The following is a 16,993-nucleotide window of genomic DNA, read 5'->3' as shown; positions in this document are numbered from 1 at the left end:
CCTGGCCCGAAGGGGCCAGGGTGGAGACTGTAATGGATATACCTTTAAATTGTTTTAACCTGTGATTTGAGTTGCATGTTATAGGAATTACTACAGCAGGAACCACCTGAACCAATGGAGGACAAGCCTTTCAAGAAGCAGTGCGAGTGCAGCAGTGACCCGACCTGAGCTGGCTTTGGTGCCCAGTAACTCCACGCAGCACACCACCTCTCCTGTCTGCGTGACCACAAGAACAGAGGGAGCCCAAAGCTGTGGACTAAATGATATCTGTGTATTTTATCAAAGGATGGGAAGGGGGGTGGAGGTTAATGAGGTTGTACTGGATAGTGTAGAACCTGAGCATGATGTATATGGTATGGAATAAGGGGTGGATACTGTCCTGGTTTCAGCTGGGGTAGAGTTAAATTTCTTCATAGTAGCTGATATGGGGCCATGTTTTGGACTTGTGCTGGAAACAGGGGTGATAATGCGGAGGTGTTTTAGTTGTTGCTAAGTAGCACTTACACTGGTCAAGGACTTCTTCAGCTCCCCAGGCTCTGCCGGGTGCACAAGAAGCCGGGAGGGGGCACAGCCGGGATAGATGACCCCAACTGACCAACGGGGTATTCCATACCATATGACATCATGCTCAGTATATAAAGCTGGGGGAAGAAGAAGGAAGGGGGGGACATTTGGAGTGAAGGTGTTTTTGTCTTCCCAAGTACCCTTTACGTGTGATGGAGCCCTGCTTTCCTGGTCATGGCTGAGCACTTGCCTGCCCATGGGAAGTAATGACTGAATTCCTTGTTGCGCTTTGCTTCCGCGCACAGCTTTTGCTTTACCTATTAAACACTCTTTATCTCAACCCATGAGTTGCCTCCCTTTGACTCTTCTGATTCTGTCCCCCGTCCCACCAGGGGGGAGTGAGTGAGCAGCTGCGTGGTGCTTGGTTGCCGACTGGCACTAAACCACAACAAATATAAAATTTAACCGATTGCCAACCTATCCATCTTTCTCTCTCTACCTGTTTCTGAGTAAGACAAGGAGTACTTTCAATACTCACCATGAATGTTGATGTTTTGTTTTTCCTCCTCCTTCTCTCCTCAGTTTTCTCTCAGCCACATTCTGGCTTGGTTAAAACATTTATTTGCATAGTAAATGTACATTTTTGGGATATGAATTGGAAAGGAATGCTAACCACCAGAGGGAAAACTGTATTCTGGGGATGAATGCATACCTCACCTTGCAGCTCAGAGAGGGCTCTAGGTCTTGAGTACAGTAGGTAGGATTGGTGGGGTGGTGGAATTAGGGAACAAATTCATTTGTTGTCACTGTACTCCTAAATATTTCCCTTGGGTTTACTGATAAAATTGTGAGGGCTGAAAGCGCTGAAAAGAGGAAGAGTATATAAAGCAATATAAACTCTTTCCTCTTTCTGAGCAGCTGTTAGTCCAGTACAGCTGCCATGGATGTTCTTCTGTCCATGTAACTTGCTGGTACTTAGCAGTGTTTTGGACACACGAGAAAGGTTACTTCTGATTTTTTTTTTCAATTTCATGAAAGGTATGGAGGACCTTTTATGGTTTTCTTGGGTGGGAATTATGGCCACCGTATGTCAAGGTGCTCCTGGAGGGCCTAGCCAACTGCATCAAAACACCTAAGGGACACTGAAAAACAAATCCTATGATGATTACAAAGGGTATAACATTCCCTCTGTAATGCGGTCAACCTATGGGCAGTTAGATGCTGTATCTGACAGCAGTCGCAGAGGAGCACTTTCTTTTCCTCACACCTCCATACTTCTTCACACCCTACCAGCCCACTTTAATCTCTGACTCATAAACAGCTTGGAGATGACTACACTTACTCCTCTGAGCCGATCTATTTCCAGAAATTAATGTCAGGATGAGACTTTCAGGCAAATAAGGTGACCTCTTCCAAGATAGTTTCTTCTTTGGCCATTACGGTTTCCTCAGAAACACGCCATTTTGCTTGCAGGCCTCAATTTTCCCTTTTTCTGTGGCAGCTGCACATTTATTCCCTCCAGCCCAAGGCACTTTATATTCCTCAGCAGCTTGGGCATCAGTTCAACATCTGTTGGTCTGGTCATACAGGGATTAAAAAATGATTATTTAGTCATTGGCTAACTCTCATAATGTAAAAGGTTGTTTATTCAGTTCCCAAGTGCCGCAGTTTCATGTCTATCTGTTCTTGACGATGACCGATGGCAGACAGATCAATATCTTAACAAAATTAGGGCTGTCTGTAATAGGATCGACCTTTCAGTAAGTCTTCCTTTACTTTCCTGACAATCTCTTAATAAGATTCTGTATGAACTATCTTGTCAAAGCTTGCATATCTTACCCAGATGAATAAACAGTGACAATATCACTGCCCCCTCATGACTGTCCTGTTATCATTTCAAATGTTACAAAAGACTGGACTTACAGCTAGTTTGGATACATGCCTTGAGGGGCAGCTGCCTTTGGCTGTTCCAATTTTACATTTTGGTACTGCTGGAGCTTCACAGAATCACAGGATGATTGAGGCTGGAAGGGACACATGGAGGTCATCTGGTCCAACGCCCACTTCTCCTGACTTGGGTTCATACATCTGTTGGAAGCATTTACAGCTGAGCCGATCACCCTGTCTACCCTTTGCAGTCAATGGAGAGAAAGTAGCAGATTGTTTGATCTAGTACAAATATCAGTTTTCAGATGGGACAAGTCATACCCAGAAACACTGTTGCTCTCTATTGACTACAAAGAGAGCCCAATGCCAGAGCAGATGTCTGTACTGGGAATGTAGAATCTGAGCAGATTTAGCCTCCTCTCTCATCTTTGTATTTGTCTTTTAAGGTCTCCTGACACAGCTCTGTACACTCTTTGTGGTCTTCCTCCTTGCTGCTGAACTTGAAAACTTCACCCATGAAGACTGGGTTAAACCTGCATTGTCCTGTCTGAATTAGTTCACCTCTTGTAAGTGTACTGAAATTCCCACTAAGTGATGAAGGCAGAATTTTCCCATGCACCTTCAGATCCAGAATTTGCTTACTAGGAGTCCTTAAAGAAATGAAAAGGGCCTCTGCATACTGACCATACTGGTCAAGAAGAGCACAGTCCAAGAAATCTCTTGGTAGGCAAAGTGAAAATGGGGTACTATCACACTTCAGGCACGTCCTTTCCTACTTTCACTCATGCATACCTTCAATAATTCTCTTGCCATTTCCAGCTAAGTGGCTTTTTTCTGAGTGCTGAAGAACAGAGTCCAGTGCTTCTTCCTTTTTAACCACCCGTTAAATAAGAGCAATCTGTTTCTACTTTTATTTCCTTGAAAGAACTTAATATGTTAAATACACTGGGCAATACCCCCTCCCAGACATAACTTGTGCACTTAACCGTGTAATTGCTTTCTGGCAGCCCTCTCTAAGAATCTGGTGTCTCCCAAATGTATTTCTGCATATTTCCTGTGCATGTGAGGAAGTTTCCAGTATTTTTGACTGTAAGTGTCCCACTGGGTTGACATGCTTAGGCTGGAAGATGCAAGATCCTCTTCCTGCCCCCAGGCAGGCTCTCTCTGACTCCCACCTACACAGAGAGCAGATGCAAGATGAGAGATGGATGTCTCAGCCTGTGCAGCACCGAGCTGGGCTTATTCTGGAGACCCACCTGCAGTAAAGAAAACCACTCCTCAGCCTCTCCTTTCTTTTTAAAATTTTCTTCTGTTATTATAGTGTTAACTTCACTGTGTTTTGGACACAAGAATACAGTTTGAGCATTTGGTCAAAATCTAAGGTGGCCAAGTTGATCTTTTTTCGTGAGAACTTCTTCAAGTGTCTAGTAACCTGAAAAGTTACATCTGCCCTCTGATATCAGATCATCTTCTCGGTGTTGAGCTTCCTTATCTTAGTTCCATGAATCTTGGAACTGTCCCAATTTATTGCTATCTGCTTCTTGGTCAACAACTTCATGGCATTGCTGACTGATTTTTTTAATCTTTGTTACAGTTTTTCACTTTCCATGTCTTTTTTTTTTTTTTTTTTTGACATTTCATGTTTTATTTAGCCAGTATTAGCCTGCTTCTCTCCTAGTTTGGCCTGCTTAGAATGCCTTCTCTTACTCTTACTCTTGCTCTTACTCTTCTTTCACAGCTTCTCCTTGCACTACTTTCTTTCAGAAGGCAGCAGGACAGACTCTAATTTAAGCATGTGGGGCTGAATACCATAGGTGCAATTCAGTGGAAGTTTGTTGTATTGCTCTCCCCTGAAGACAGGCCCCTGAGCTGTTGCCAGCTCACGCTGAAAATGTTTTCCAAACCAGGTGACATTTGCCAGATGACCAGATGAAAAGTAAAATAAATTAAGAGACTAGTAAGCAGATTCAGAAAACAAACAAAAAGAAACAGAGCGGCCACAAATTTTATTGGCTATCTGTGTTTGGAGAGATTCCCAAAACCCTCTCTCTGTTTTGTTCAGCTAGGAGCTGCCGGGGCATGTCTGTGGCTGGTTGGAGCCAGGAGCTGATTCTCTTGACAAGCTGTATGCCCTGGCACTATCTCCCCTGCTACAACCTGCTGTGTACAGCAAAGCTCTGCCAATGAATTTCTCGGTACACTGGCGATTCAGCTGAATATAAATGCACTTCTGGAGACATCCTGTATCCCACGGTCACAACACTTCAGTTTTAAATAGGGTGCTAATTTATGACTTCCCAGTTTGTGAAACATGTCTCAGCATTAGTCTACGATCTGCCACTGCGCTTTGGAGAGGCCAGGCTGGCCACCTGACCTGCCCTCTGTCAGTATCAACTTATCAATGGACGGTTCACTTACCTAGTGCAATCCCTGTTGACAAAGACCTTAATTAAGAGCTGAATTTATGAGAAGCCAAGCATATACATTTCCTATGTTGCAGGCCCCAACAGCTACTTATTTTATGACCGTTTCAGTGCTAACAAGAAACTTAGCTTATTACCAGCTTTAGATAAAGAGTAATTATGATAACTTGGGGATTGCCTTGATTACAGCATGCAGGTTCCCATATTTCTGACAGAAAGATGACAAGTTTGATGGGGCTTGTAGGAATTTGGAGGTCATAAAATAAGGTGTTCTTCCTTAAAAGGATTAGAATCTCAGTGTTATAAAGCAGAACTAAGTCCAACAAAAATATGCAGGTGTTCCAGCCTCAGAAGGAAGTTCATGCATATGCAACCAGACGGGCAGGAATGACTTGTCTTCAGGCAAGTTAAGTACTCGTATGGCTCATGGGACCAACAGAAGTACAAGTTACTAATGTATACCTGATTATAAGAATAACCTGCAATATACTCTGGAACCCACAACCCTTCTACAGCTTTTCTGCTGCTTGTGGCAGCTAAAAAGACATTTCAAAATTGTTAGGATCCATCATGACAAATGACGGCAAAGTCAGCCAGTTTAGGTCCTTTCCCTGAAACCTTGCAAAATGAAACATTTGCTCCCCCAAAGCCATTAACTCTCAGAACTTCTCTGCCCATAAGTATGCTAAGACAGTGTACAAGAAAGAGAATTTTTATTATATAAAAATAATCACAGTCAGGAACTTGCACAAAAAAATAGCAGGAAAAAAATAGGGATCAACTTTGACAGAAGCTCATCCACATCCAACTCCCTTTCTGTGATTTCCAGATGGCATCCATATCATCACTTGTTATGGAAGTCATGTTGGTGTTGTCCTAAATGTGTCTGTCAATCGTCTTGCTGTGCTTGATGCTGATGTGGGCTTGTCCTAGTTAGAATTCTTGATGTTGTCAGATGATCCTCTCTGAGGATTTCCTAGGAGCATTTACTTTGAAATAGGTCAATCTTTTTATTAGTTACCCTAGTGGTTTTCTATGTCCCCTCACCGAAAAGTATGAGGTCTGCACTGAAAACATATATTTCTGGGACGTTCTTGATTTATGAAGGTTGGTTGCTGCTTAGACTTTCATTGCTTATTGCCTATGCAGATAAGTAAAACTACTTTATTCCTGTTCTTCCTGTAATACTTCTCTATGCATCCGGGTGTTTTGAAATGCATATAGCAATACACTTTGATTTCTTTTATTGAAGAACAAATTTCTTTTGCACTGACTAATATTTTTAACAGGTCAGGGCATTCGAATAATTAAGATAATCCAAAGAAATCCAACTGCTCGCTATAGTTACCTTCTTCATGGTTAGTAGGGCAGAAATAATACTGCAGTTAGGGTGATGTGCATCACACTTCTAATTCTGGAAAAGTTATCAGTGGCAGGTGCCACGCTCTGTGAGTACAGCTTGTGTCCAAGCTCGTAAGTCCTACCAGTACCTCAGCTGCCGTGCAGAGCTCACTGCCTTAGTCCGTATGGAGACAGTCTGTAAGTGGAAGGACATAATCAAATCCTGCGTGTCAGCTCAATGAAGAAACACTTCAGTGTTGCAATGCTGGGCTCCTTATGGCGCTGGGCTCCTTATCACAGCTGGAGCATGGCGCAGAGACATCTGCGTAAGCTAGGTGTAGAAATCTATTTGAACCTGACAGGTTCAGGTTATTCGCTTGGGTTCAGAGTAATGAGAAAGTGTTCATGTTGTCTCTGGACTTTGATCCCAAAAGCAACATAGCTACATTCATACTGTCTGGCACCCAAGCTAGTGGGACATGCATGAAACCAGCCTGTACAGCTCTGCACCTGCACCACTCTTCTATATAGGACCAGTAGAAAACGGCAGGCAGACAATATACCTTCCAGCCACTCCTGGTGGCCTGCTTAGCTGCTCTATACAGAGCTCAGGATATTCTTTGGGCAATGCTTGTCTCTTTACCTGTTTTGCATTCATGAAGCTTGCTTTGGTCTTCTTTCTTCTGCTTCCTGTTAAGCTGTTTTGCTATTGCTGTTGTTCTCCCCACTTTAAAAGCAGTTCTCTTATGTTTTTGCATGTTTTTCTTTTTGCAGCTGCTGTTATGAAACTGAAGCAGCTCTTCAGTTGTAGCTGAAACATTAGTGTTTCTGTCTTTTACTGGTGGACTACTGGAGAGGTGCCTATTGGCCCTCTGCATTTAAATGAGTTACATGCTGGTGTCATGACCATGTTCGTCAGCCAACAGGGCATGTACATTTGCCTGTAATTGTTAGATTTTCTAGAAGTGACTTTTCGCAGCACACTCTGGAGAGTTTCATGGCATTTTTTGTATCTGTAAGTAGAGCTCTGTGAACCAACAGTGTATTCACACAGCAAAATTTTACTCAATCATTCACCATTTTGACTAGACTCAGAACCAGTCCAAACATGCCCAAGATTTTAAACAAACCATCATTGTTATTTTGCATTAAAATTGCTACCTAGGCACTAGATATCATCCCTAAAGACCTGAAGGAACACATGCTGTAGCAAGTTATAACAAGAACCTTCACCTTTTCTGTTTTAAAAACGGGTATTCAATACTGTATGATTGCTCTTTTCTTATGATCTAGAAATAAACTCTAGTAGTTCTTTCACTGAGGGGTTCTCTCTGAGTCAATGCTTGCTCTGTTTCCAAGAGCCCTGAGACCGTGCTGCTAGATTTCTGTCACAGAAATTCTGGAAGTGGACAACGGTGATTTTTGTTCTGATGTATAATTTGTTCTAACTGGGCCACCTACTTATAGTAATTTTAAGGATATTAAAAGTGCTCTATTTTACCAGTTTCCCTCATTAATTTTACATTCTTCAGTTTTTCATTACTGATGTGGCCTACAGGACTTTTCAGGACCTGGCTGTCTTCTGTGTTTTGGCAAAGGGCCATTGCATTCTTCAGATTAAGCTACGGCCTCCCTAGCAACAGAGCTAGCTGGGGTTTATCACCTGGGAATGACCTACTAAAAAACCATTATTATGCATTCCCAAATCCTCCCTCCTTGCTTGTGTCTTTTTGGCAATGCTGTGTGAGGTCGTGGTGGGTAAACTCTGGTTAGTCCCATAACTCTCAAGGAAAATCATACAAGTAACTTGGTAAACATTCCTCATCCCTGCTCCCCAGGTTTAAACACTTGTGGTATCTCAGTCATAGATCATCTGGATGAAGATTCCTAGTTCCCAGATCACCTGGACAAAATGGCTAGTAAAACCTTCATAATTTATATAATTTATCTTGCTGAGCATCTCCAAAGGGACATATTTGCTAAGCTCAGCAAAATGTGTAAGCCAGCTACATTGTAAGGCATAAAGCAAATGCTAATTTGTCTGTAAAACTGCAGTCATGATCTATTGCAGATACTACCTTTTTCTACCGGCTACCTGCACAAGTCATGGGACTAAATTGCATGCAGACATAGGTTTCATCCCCACTAACGTAAAAGGTTTTTGCGGTATATACGTGTGGGATTTGGTGCAGTTGAGTTGATTTTAAAAGGAAAAATCATGAAGGATCCTAATCTCCAGCACAGTTCTCTGTACTAAAACAAACATACAGTGTTCTGCTTTTTTGAACATACAGAGAGTCAGACAAATTGGCACAGTTTTCATCACCAAGCTCCTTCTCACCAAGCACCCCACAAATATCTCTTTTCAGGATCATGCTGCTATGTTTGTTTAGGCTGCTCTGAGGTCTGCCTACCTCTTTCACCATCTGGACTATCTCTCATCCTTCCAGATCCCACTGGGTCAAAACAGTTCTTAGAAAGCCCATGGTAGTTCCTGAGAAACTTCTGAGCAGCTGTCATTTTTCTTTCTTTTAGGCAGGGATATTACCAGTGTTTTGGGTAAGAAGGCTGCCTTGATCCCTGCTGCCAGTTCAGATAAAGGAAATTGTAGATTTCTCACAGTTTTCTCAAATGAAAAATGAAGTTTGCTCCAATTATTTCAACTTGTTTTAATCCAGCTTGTAATCATATTAAATTACCAGGTTTTCTGTAATTTAGCCTATTATATAGCAATTATGTCATTTGCTATATGTTCATTAGAAATTTTCAGCTCAAGGACAAGTCCAAATTAATTTCTTGTACTTAATTTATTCTTGAATGTCACCCTTCCACTGCATCTTCCATTCTATGCCTGGAAATCAGATTCAAACCCCACCACCACCACTGGAGCCCCAACAACATGCTGCAATTCAATTACTCAGCTGAATAAGAAGAAATACCCTTAACAATACTAATGCTGTCACAGCTCGGAATGGGAAACCTCTCCAGCCCAATAGACAAGGCATTGCTCATTCCAGCATAACACCTGAAATGGTTTCAGATTTGCTGATTACCTCTACACCCAGGACCTAGTAACAGATTCACCTGAGCTTAATGCCTGGAGATAACCGAAAACTATGTAGGCTCTTTCGGAGAGGTATAAAGAGGTGTTTTCCAAAAAGCACCGCTTGGAATCTTCTGGAGGCCATGCAAGACAGTGGGACCTAGTAGTATTCCGCTCCCCTCTCACGTTTTCAGGAGGTAGAAGGCAGTAGAAAATCAGGACCAGATGACTGAGGTGTGTTTGGGTACCAGGACCAAGGCCGCTTACTTGTTTCAAGCGGGACAGGGAGTGCTTACTAGTACCATAATATAAAATCCTAGCCCTCTTATCGTTTGTCTTTGCTTGTCATTAGATTCTTCTTAAATGCAGACAGGTCCAAAAGCAAATACATGCTTTTAATTTCTGACTAGCTGGTGTACCTTATGTGAGAAACAGTGGTCAAGGACTTGGTATCAGTGTGTCAGCCAATGTGAACTTTTAGGATCATGGAGCTATGCAACCTACAGTAGTTGAGGATCTCTCTGGAGCTTTTTTCTTCCCAGGTGAATGACTGGACATTTTCTCCCATGACGCATGCCCTAGCACTCTGTGCTGCAGTGTTCTAGCAGTGATAATAAAACGTGGTGATAGGGAAAAAGCCTAGTGAATGCAGAGGAGTGCTAGAAGATAGGAAGGGGCCCAAAGGCAGTGGTGGATAGAGGTTACAATGGGTACACAGTCACAGAATGGCTCAGGTTGGAAGGTACCTCTGGAAGCCAGCTGGTCCCTGCGCCCTGCTCAGGCAGGGCCACCTACAGCCAGTTGCCCAGGACCATGTCCACACACTGAATATCTCGAAGGATGAAGACTCCACAGCCTCCCTGGGCAACCTGTGCCAGTGCTTGGCTACCCTGACCATAAAGAAGTGTTTCCTGATGTTCAGAGGGAACCTCCTGTGTTTCACTTTGTGCCCATTGCCTCTTGCCCTGTCACTGGGCACCACTGAAAAGAGCCTGCTTCTGTCCTCTTTGCACCCTCCCTTCTGGTACTTATACACATGGATAAGCTCCCCCTAAGCCTTCTCTTCTCCAGGTTGATCAGTCCCAGTTCTCTCAGCCATACCTCATAAGGCAGATCACCTCCCTCGGCCTGCTGGCAGCACTCCTCCTACAGCAGCCCAGGACACCCATTAACCTTCTTCATGGCAAGGGCATATTGCTGGCTCATGTTCAACTTGGTGCCTACCAGGACCCCCAGGCCTTTTCTGCCAAACTGCTTTCCCACCTGGGTGACCCTTAGCATATATTGGTGCTCAGTTATTGTTCCCCAGGTGCAGGACTTTGCACTTCTCCTTGTTGAACTTCTTGAGGTTCTTGTCAGCCCATTTCTCCAGCCTGTCAAAGTCCTTCTAATTAGCAGCACAACCCTCTGGTGTATCAGCCACTCCTGCCCATTTTGTGGCATCAGTAAACTTGCTGAGGGTATCCTTCCCCATCATCCAGATCATTAAGGAAGACATTGACCAGGACTGGACCCAGGATTGACCCCTCGGGTACACCACTAGTTACTGGCCTCCAACTAGACTTTGTGCTGCTGATCACCAGCCTCAGGACCCAGCTGTTCAGCCAGTTTTCAATCTACCTCACTGTCTGCTCATCCAACCCATAAATCACCAGCTTCTCTATGAGGATCTTATGGGAGACAATCTTGAAAGCTTTACTAAAGTCCAGGTAGATGATATCCACTGCTCTCCCCTTGTCTACCAGGCTAGTACATGCCTGAAGAAACTTAATCGGATTTTGAAAGTTAGATGCTCCGCTATTTAATAGGTTGAAGAGTTTTACAAAGAAAGCTTATATGGCCAGATGCCTTTGTAAAGAAGAGAAATCTGCATTTAAATCTGAGAAGATTTAGATGGTCTTGAAAGCCCATGTATAAGGTACTTTTTATGTACGAGGGAAGAAAGCTGTTAGCACATTCTTGTTTCTCTATAGATAAAATGATTGCACATCAGTGCAGCTGACAAAATCAAGCAACCATACTGCTAAACAAGTTGTAACATTTCTGCACATAGGAACAGGATAGCAACATACTCCCAGAAGGATCTGTCATGGGTGGAAACTTAAGCTGCTGCATTTACAATGGAAAGAAAAATCAAGACAGTTCTAGAAGAGCAAAATATTTTTAGCTGGAAAGGGTACATTAAAAGAAGAAAGCATCTACATTTTTTAGCAAAAAGAAAAGCAGCATATGGTAAAACTGTCTAAGAAAGTTTGAAGGCTTCAATGGGTGGGAAAAGTGAAGAAAGCAGAACCAGAATATAAATGGCTGTTGACAGGCTCCACAAAATGAAACACTCGCTAGCATTCATGAAGGTCAAGCCCAGTTCCCACATAGGATTAAAAGAATGGTTCCTCAGCCTAATCCACAAACAGGTAAGAAAACCTGGGGTCCAGGGCATTCACCTTTTGGAATTATATTACCGAAGGAAAATGCATTATATCCAAGTAAAAATTCAGAGTAAAGTGTCACAATTTCAGCAAAGAGGCTTTCCATGGATCCAGTTTCACTAAGCTACAACCTGACTGTTGAGGTGTAATTATTCAGTAACACTAGAGATATCTCAATATTCTAACAATTTGCTGTTGACAGTGAGATAGTGACCTAGGATGCAACATGAATTCTATGTTCTGTGGCTGAGTCTTCCATGAAACCAAACAGCGCGAGGTATTACAGCGCTACCACTACTGCCCTGATGGGATGAATCACATAAACCTCAACTGAACCTTACAGTCTGATACCCTCTATGTTATTTAATCTGTACCAAACTATATATCACACATCTCTTGCCTGTTCTTTTCTTTTTAAAAAGAAGGTTATTTTGAAGTCTCCTGCCCAGCTCTTGTTTTCATTTTTCTCTATTTGCTGCCTGCATCCCTCAAGGCCTCCAGAATCTGCTTTCTATCTCTTTCTTTACCCATCATGTCACATATGTTTGTGGATTTTTTTGTTGATGTATAAAGAAAACTTTACGAGTCTGTAAGGTTTCAGAAATATGCATACCTGAAGGGTGACTGCTGGCCCAGTCTGTCCTCCAAGGTCTGTAACAAAAAATTACACATAGTCAGAATTTTACCTAATATCCTACTCTAGTCAAAATAATGCCTCAGGTGCATCAGAACTGTGCAATGGTCTTTGCTGAAGCTGATGATAATGGTGTAACTGGAAGACTGGTAGTGTGCATTCTGTTTCAATAGACAAATAGACCCCTGCGTGGAAATTTAACTGCACATTAAATCCTGATTTTTAAGCAGGATGTTAATATAATAGCAAATTCCTCAAATTACCCCTACTGACCTACTGTTTTCTTTTCAGTTAGTCAGCTTGGTACTCTTAGAATTTATCTGCATTCCTATATCCTCTTTTTCCTTTAGGGCTACATCAAGTCTTTACCAGTCTCACACAAAAATCTGTTGGACTGGCAGTTAATGATACTTTTAACTAAGGCCCTGAAATGTCTGTTTAAACATATACCCAACTAACAGGAAGCATGAACCATTATAAATTTCAGACTTAAAGTCAGTTTCAGCAGTTTTTTAAATCTGTCCGTTATATTCAGTTGTGAAATACCATCAGATGGAGAATTGAGAGTAAGAAGTTCTGGTGCACTTCAAAAACTATTGTAGTAGAAAGTTATCAGATTACAACCTTCCTGTTAAGGATAAAGATCAGGTACATCATCTTCCTGTTGCTTTTCAGATGTATTTTTGCGTAACTTTGGGTGTAAATCATGAGCTTATAACCGCCCCCAGTATTCCATCACCTGGATTGATTTTTGCATGACCATAGAGGCAGGTCTTACTCTTTACTGATAGTTTAGCATTCACATTAGCCTTGTACATCCTAAATTTAGTGTTAAAGGGAAGAATAGCCACAACATGTTTATGATAAATAACGGTTTTCTGTAACCCCCTCCAGCTAATTATGACATAATAATTCCTATAGATACACTGAACATGAAAAAAACCTCAAAATGTTAAGTACTTCTTTAAACACAGTCTTTTAAATATACTTTCCATCAGTCCTGTGGAATTTATCCTATGCTTTGCTGGTAACAGAGGTGACTAATGAAAGTGATGGAAGACCTGACTAGTCTCATGCATGAAGCGTGAACCTCAGGTAGCTGGCTTGTCAAATGGTCCACTGCAGCCTCACACGTTTCACCTCATGCATTCCTCCTCCTGCCTTCAAATCCTGCTTGACAAATTGCCTCATCAACTGAGGTTGAGAAGCAGCGCAGAGATTGCCTGCTCGGAGAAGTTTCTCTAGAGGGCACAGAGTTCAGCAGAAGACTTGCATTGTAATTCCTCCTCCAATATGTGACGGGACACAGGTGTTCATATGACGTTACAGAGGGGGACACATCTCCCACATATGACCTAAACCTATGAGCAAGGGAGATCTTAGCTGAAATACATCTAGTTCATAGCAGTGTGACCTGGCAGGATAGCTGGGTGGGAAGTGACAGTTACCACATGGAAATCAAGGAACATAAAAGAAACTATTCCTAGCATTAAATCTTATTTTTAAAAAGTAGTTTAAATCTGCTTTTAGAGAGGGCCTTCGTGCCTTCTCCCTGCCCAGTGCTCCCTCCCCCAGCTGAAATCAAATGCCAAGCCTTGCTACTGTAAATTGGCAAAATGAAAATAGAAATGAGGCTTAAGATGAGGGAAAGGAAAAAAAAAAAACCGATTTGTAGCATTAAAGCCTTTTATGACTGAGGCAGCACAGATGTTATACATTTGTCCCAGCCCTTGTATCCTGTTTTGATAACCAGCCACAGATTTCTGATTCACCAGCTACAGAGCGTGTACTTTCATTGCCTGGGGGCTTTAGGGTACGTGGTTCTTCCCCCACTTCTTTATGCCTCCAAGGGAATGGATCAGCAAATTGACCTGGGTTAGAACTGCTGGGAAAACAGAAACAAGACTCTTTTTAACCTTGATCAGTTCCCTGATATTGTTCACTGTGTTGCTCCACAAAAAAAAAAGAGCTGAGGGTGTGGTGTGAGGGGAAATGGACTTGTACGGGGCAGCCGGGAAGCAGGAAACCTTTCAGACAGCGCTGTCATTAATCCCATGTTTCATAGTACGCTGCTCATCACAAGGCAGCTGTTAAGATCTGGAATTCTCACTGCAAAAATCTCTGTTTTTATTGATGGGGTGCTGAAATGGGTGGGTGCCATGCTCCTCACGCTACAAAGGGCGTGGGTGATGCATGCATGCTCCTGTCATGCTGCAAAGCCTGGAACCTCCACTCTGAACAACGATCAAAGCAATAGCACAGGTATGTTTAAATATATAGGAGTTAAGTGATAACCACAGCTACATTGTATAAAGAACACTTGAAGCCTTAATATCTAATAATTTTGTTTAAATGCCATTCACAGTATTCCAGCTATTAATTACTACTCTACATACATTGCTGCATCTACTGACTGAGCAGACCTTTAGTTAACATCTAGGGTGACAAATTATGGCTCAAAGCATTGTTTGGCTATGTCAACTACAGAGTAAAAAGACTGCTGCTAATCTGAAGTAGGAAACACATACAAAGTCAGAGGAGGTGTAGGAACACCAGTAAAGTTTTATAGACTTTTCCTTTGAATGTTTAGCAAGTTAAGGCTTTATAAGAAAGGCCCTAGAGCACAACCCTTCTGAGCTCATGCTCATGCTAAGCATCCTGTCCACAGGTGCACTGAGGCCATCACTTCCTTGCAGTTCTGCGTCCGAATCCTCTGGTAAGATTTAGCCTACCCAGGTAAAAACAGGCTGGTGTTTCTTAATACACTATAAAAATTTTGCAGAGTCACAGAATGGCAGGGGTTGGAAGGGACCTCTGGAGATCATCTTGTCCAACCCCCCTGCTTGAGCAGGCACACCCAGAGCAGGGGGCACAGGACTGTGTCCAGGAGGGTTTTGAATGTCTCCAGAGAAAGAGACTCCACAACCTCTCTGGGCAGCCTGTTCCACTGCTCTGGCACCCTCACAGGAAAGATGTTTTTCCTCATGTTTAGGTGGAACTTCCTGTGTTCCAACTTGTGCCCATTGCCCCTTGTCCTGTCATTGGGCACTATTGAAAAGAGTCCAGTCCCATCCTTTTGACACTGACCCTTCAGATATTTATAAGTACTGATGAGATCCCCCCCTCAGTGTTCTCTTGTCCAGGCTGAACAAACCCAAGTCTCTCAGCCTTTCCTCATAAGGGAGATGCTCCAGGCCCCTGATCATCTTCGTAGCTATCTGCTGGACTTGCTCAAGCAGTTCCCTGTCCTTCTTAAACTGGTGGGCCCAGAACTGGACACAGTACTCCAGATGTTGTCTCACCAGGGCAGAGTAGAGGGGGAGGATAACCTCTCTCAATCTGCTGGTCACACTCCTTTTAATGCATCCCAGGATACCGCTGGCCTTCTTGGCCACAAGGGCACGGTGCTGGCTCATGGTCAGCCTGCTGTGCACCAGCACTCCCAGGTCCTTCTCAACAGAGCCGCTTTCCAGCAGGTCACCCCCCAGCCTGTCCTGGTGCCTGGGGTTGTTCCCCCCCAGGTGCAGGACCTTGCACTTCCTCTTGTTGAATTTCATCAGGTTCCCCTTGGCCCAGCTCTCCAGCCTGTCCAGGTCTTGTTGGATGGAAGCACAGCCTTCTGGCGTATCAGCCACTCCTGATGCCATTTCAGTGTCATTATTGCTGGGAATACGAAATGACACTAACTACATTATTTCTACATAATTATTCACATTATGTTGGTATATTAAATATATTTTAACGTAAAAAGGACACTTCTGCCACTCCTCCTGATCCATTGGCTACTCCTTTCATTGTGCTAATATAAATGTTTTAATGGAGAAGAATAAAAAAATTTGGCAGAGTGAATTACACTCCAATATTTGTTGATGAGATCAAGCAAGACAAAGGCCAACTATGAAGGATGTGGCAATTGCAGCACAGCAGGGACTGTTACAGGAATCAGTCAAGAATAACATTTCCCACTGATTCAGTTAGTTTCTTTTGAGGGGGAAGCTCCCAGCCAGAATGTTGCCCTTGCTGCCCTATAAAACCATATGGAGGCTCAAAAACATTTTAAGCCATTCAGCAAATGTTTGACATGGAGCTAGGATAAAGCTGGTTTCCTACTCTACACCCAACACACACACACTCATGTTCTGTGTACTCCACTAATGGCAGTTTACCCAGCCTTGCAAGAGCAGAGGTTCAGTCAGGGAGGTATACACCCAGCTGCCTTAGAAGAGCTGGGTGGCAGCCGGGCCTGTTGGTGCAGGGTGGTCTCAGCAAGACACTGAAACGCAGCCTCTTTAATATATACTAAATAAGTATGACTGAGAAGGGTCGCAGGGTGGCCGGTGCGATGCAGAGCATATACCTTTTGGGAACACCTCAGAGCGATGGAGCACTCTATGCAAACTAACCGACCTCTGACCCTCCTGCCAAGGCAGGTATTGCGTTTTGGTTTGCTGAAGCGAACTCTGCAACGCAGAGCCAGGCCCGGGCCCTTATCTGGAAGGCAACTAATAGCTAATTACTCATCCCGGGCGATCGTGCCTTTATGGGGGCGTTTCCGAAGACAAGTGAGATCTCCCTGAGAGGAAGACGCGCCCCCTCCCGCCATCCTCCCAGCGCATGCGCACCCGCTCCGCCATCGCAGTCCCAGGGGAAGCTCTCGCGAGAAGTGCGGGCCCGCGGCAGCGGCCGTGAGGGGAGGTTCCGTGGCGCCTCCCAGAGGTGTCACCGTCCGCCC

At 43.4% G+C, this 16,993-nt stretch overlaps 1 long non-coding RNA gene across 1 annotated transcript in view; it reads right to left on the bottom strand.

Moving 5' to 3' along the window:
• LOC142057616 (uncharacterized) overlaps positions 1–16,978 on the bottom strand; it is a 33,885-nt gene extending 16,907 nt beyond the window's left edge. The window contains exons 1-3 of the long non-coding RNA XR_012660696.1: positions 16,884–16,978; positions 12,241–12,278; positions 1,847–2,081 (exon numbers count right to left, since the gene is read on the bottom strand). This is a non-coding gene — a long non-coding RNA (uncharacterized LOC142057616). The remainder of the gene's footprint in view (positions 1–1,846; positions 2,082–12,240; positions 12,279–16,883) is intronic.
• Positions 16,979–16,993: the final 15 nt, after the last annotated feature.

The sequence above is a fragment of the Phalacrocorax aristotelis genome, chromosome 1, assembly GCF_949628215.1.
Source record: "Phalacrocorax aristotelis chromosome 1, bGulAri2.1, whole genome shotgun sequence".
NCBI classification, from domain to species: domain Eukaryota; kingdom Metazoa; phylum Chordata; class Aves; order Suliformes; family Phalacrocoracidae; genus Phalacrocorax; species Phalacrocorax aristotelis.
The sequence above is the reverse complement of the archived record's forward strand: the minus strand, read 5'-3'. Positions and strand labels throughout refer to the sequence as shown.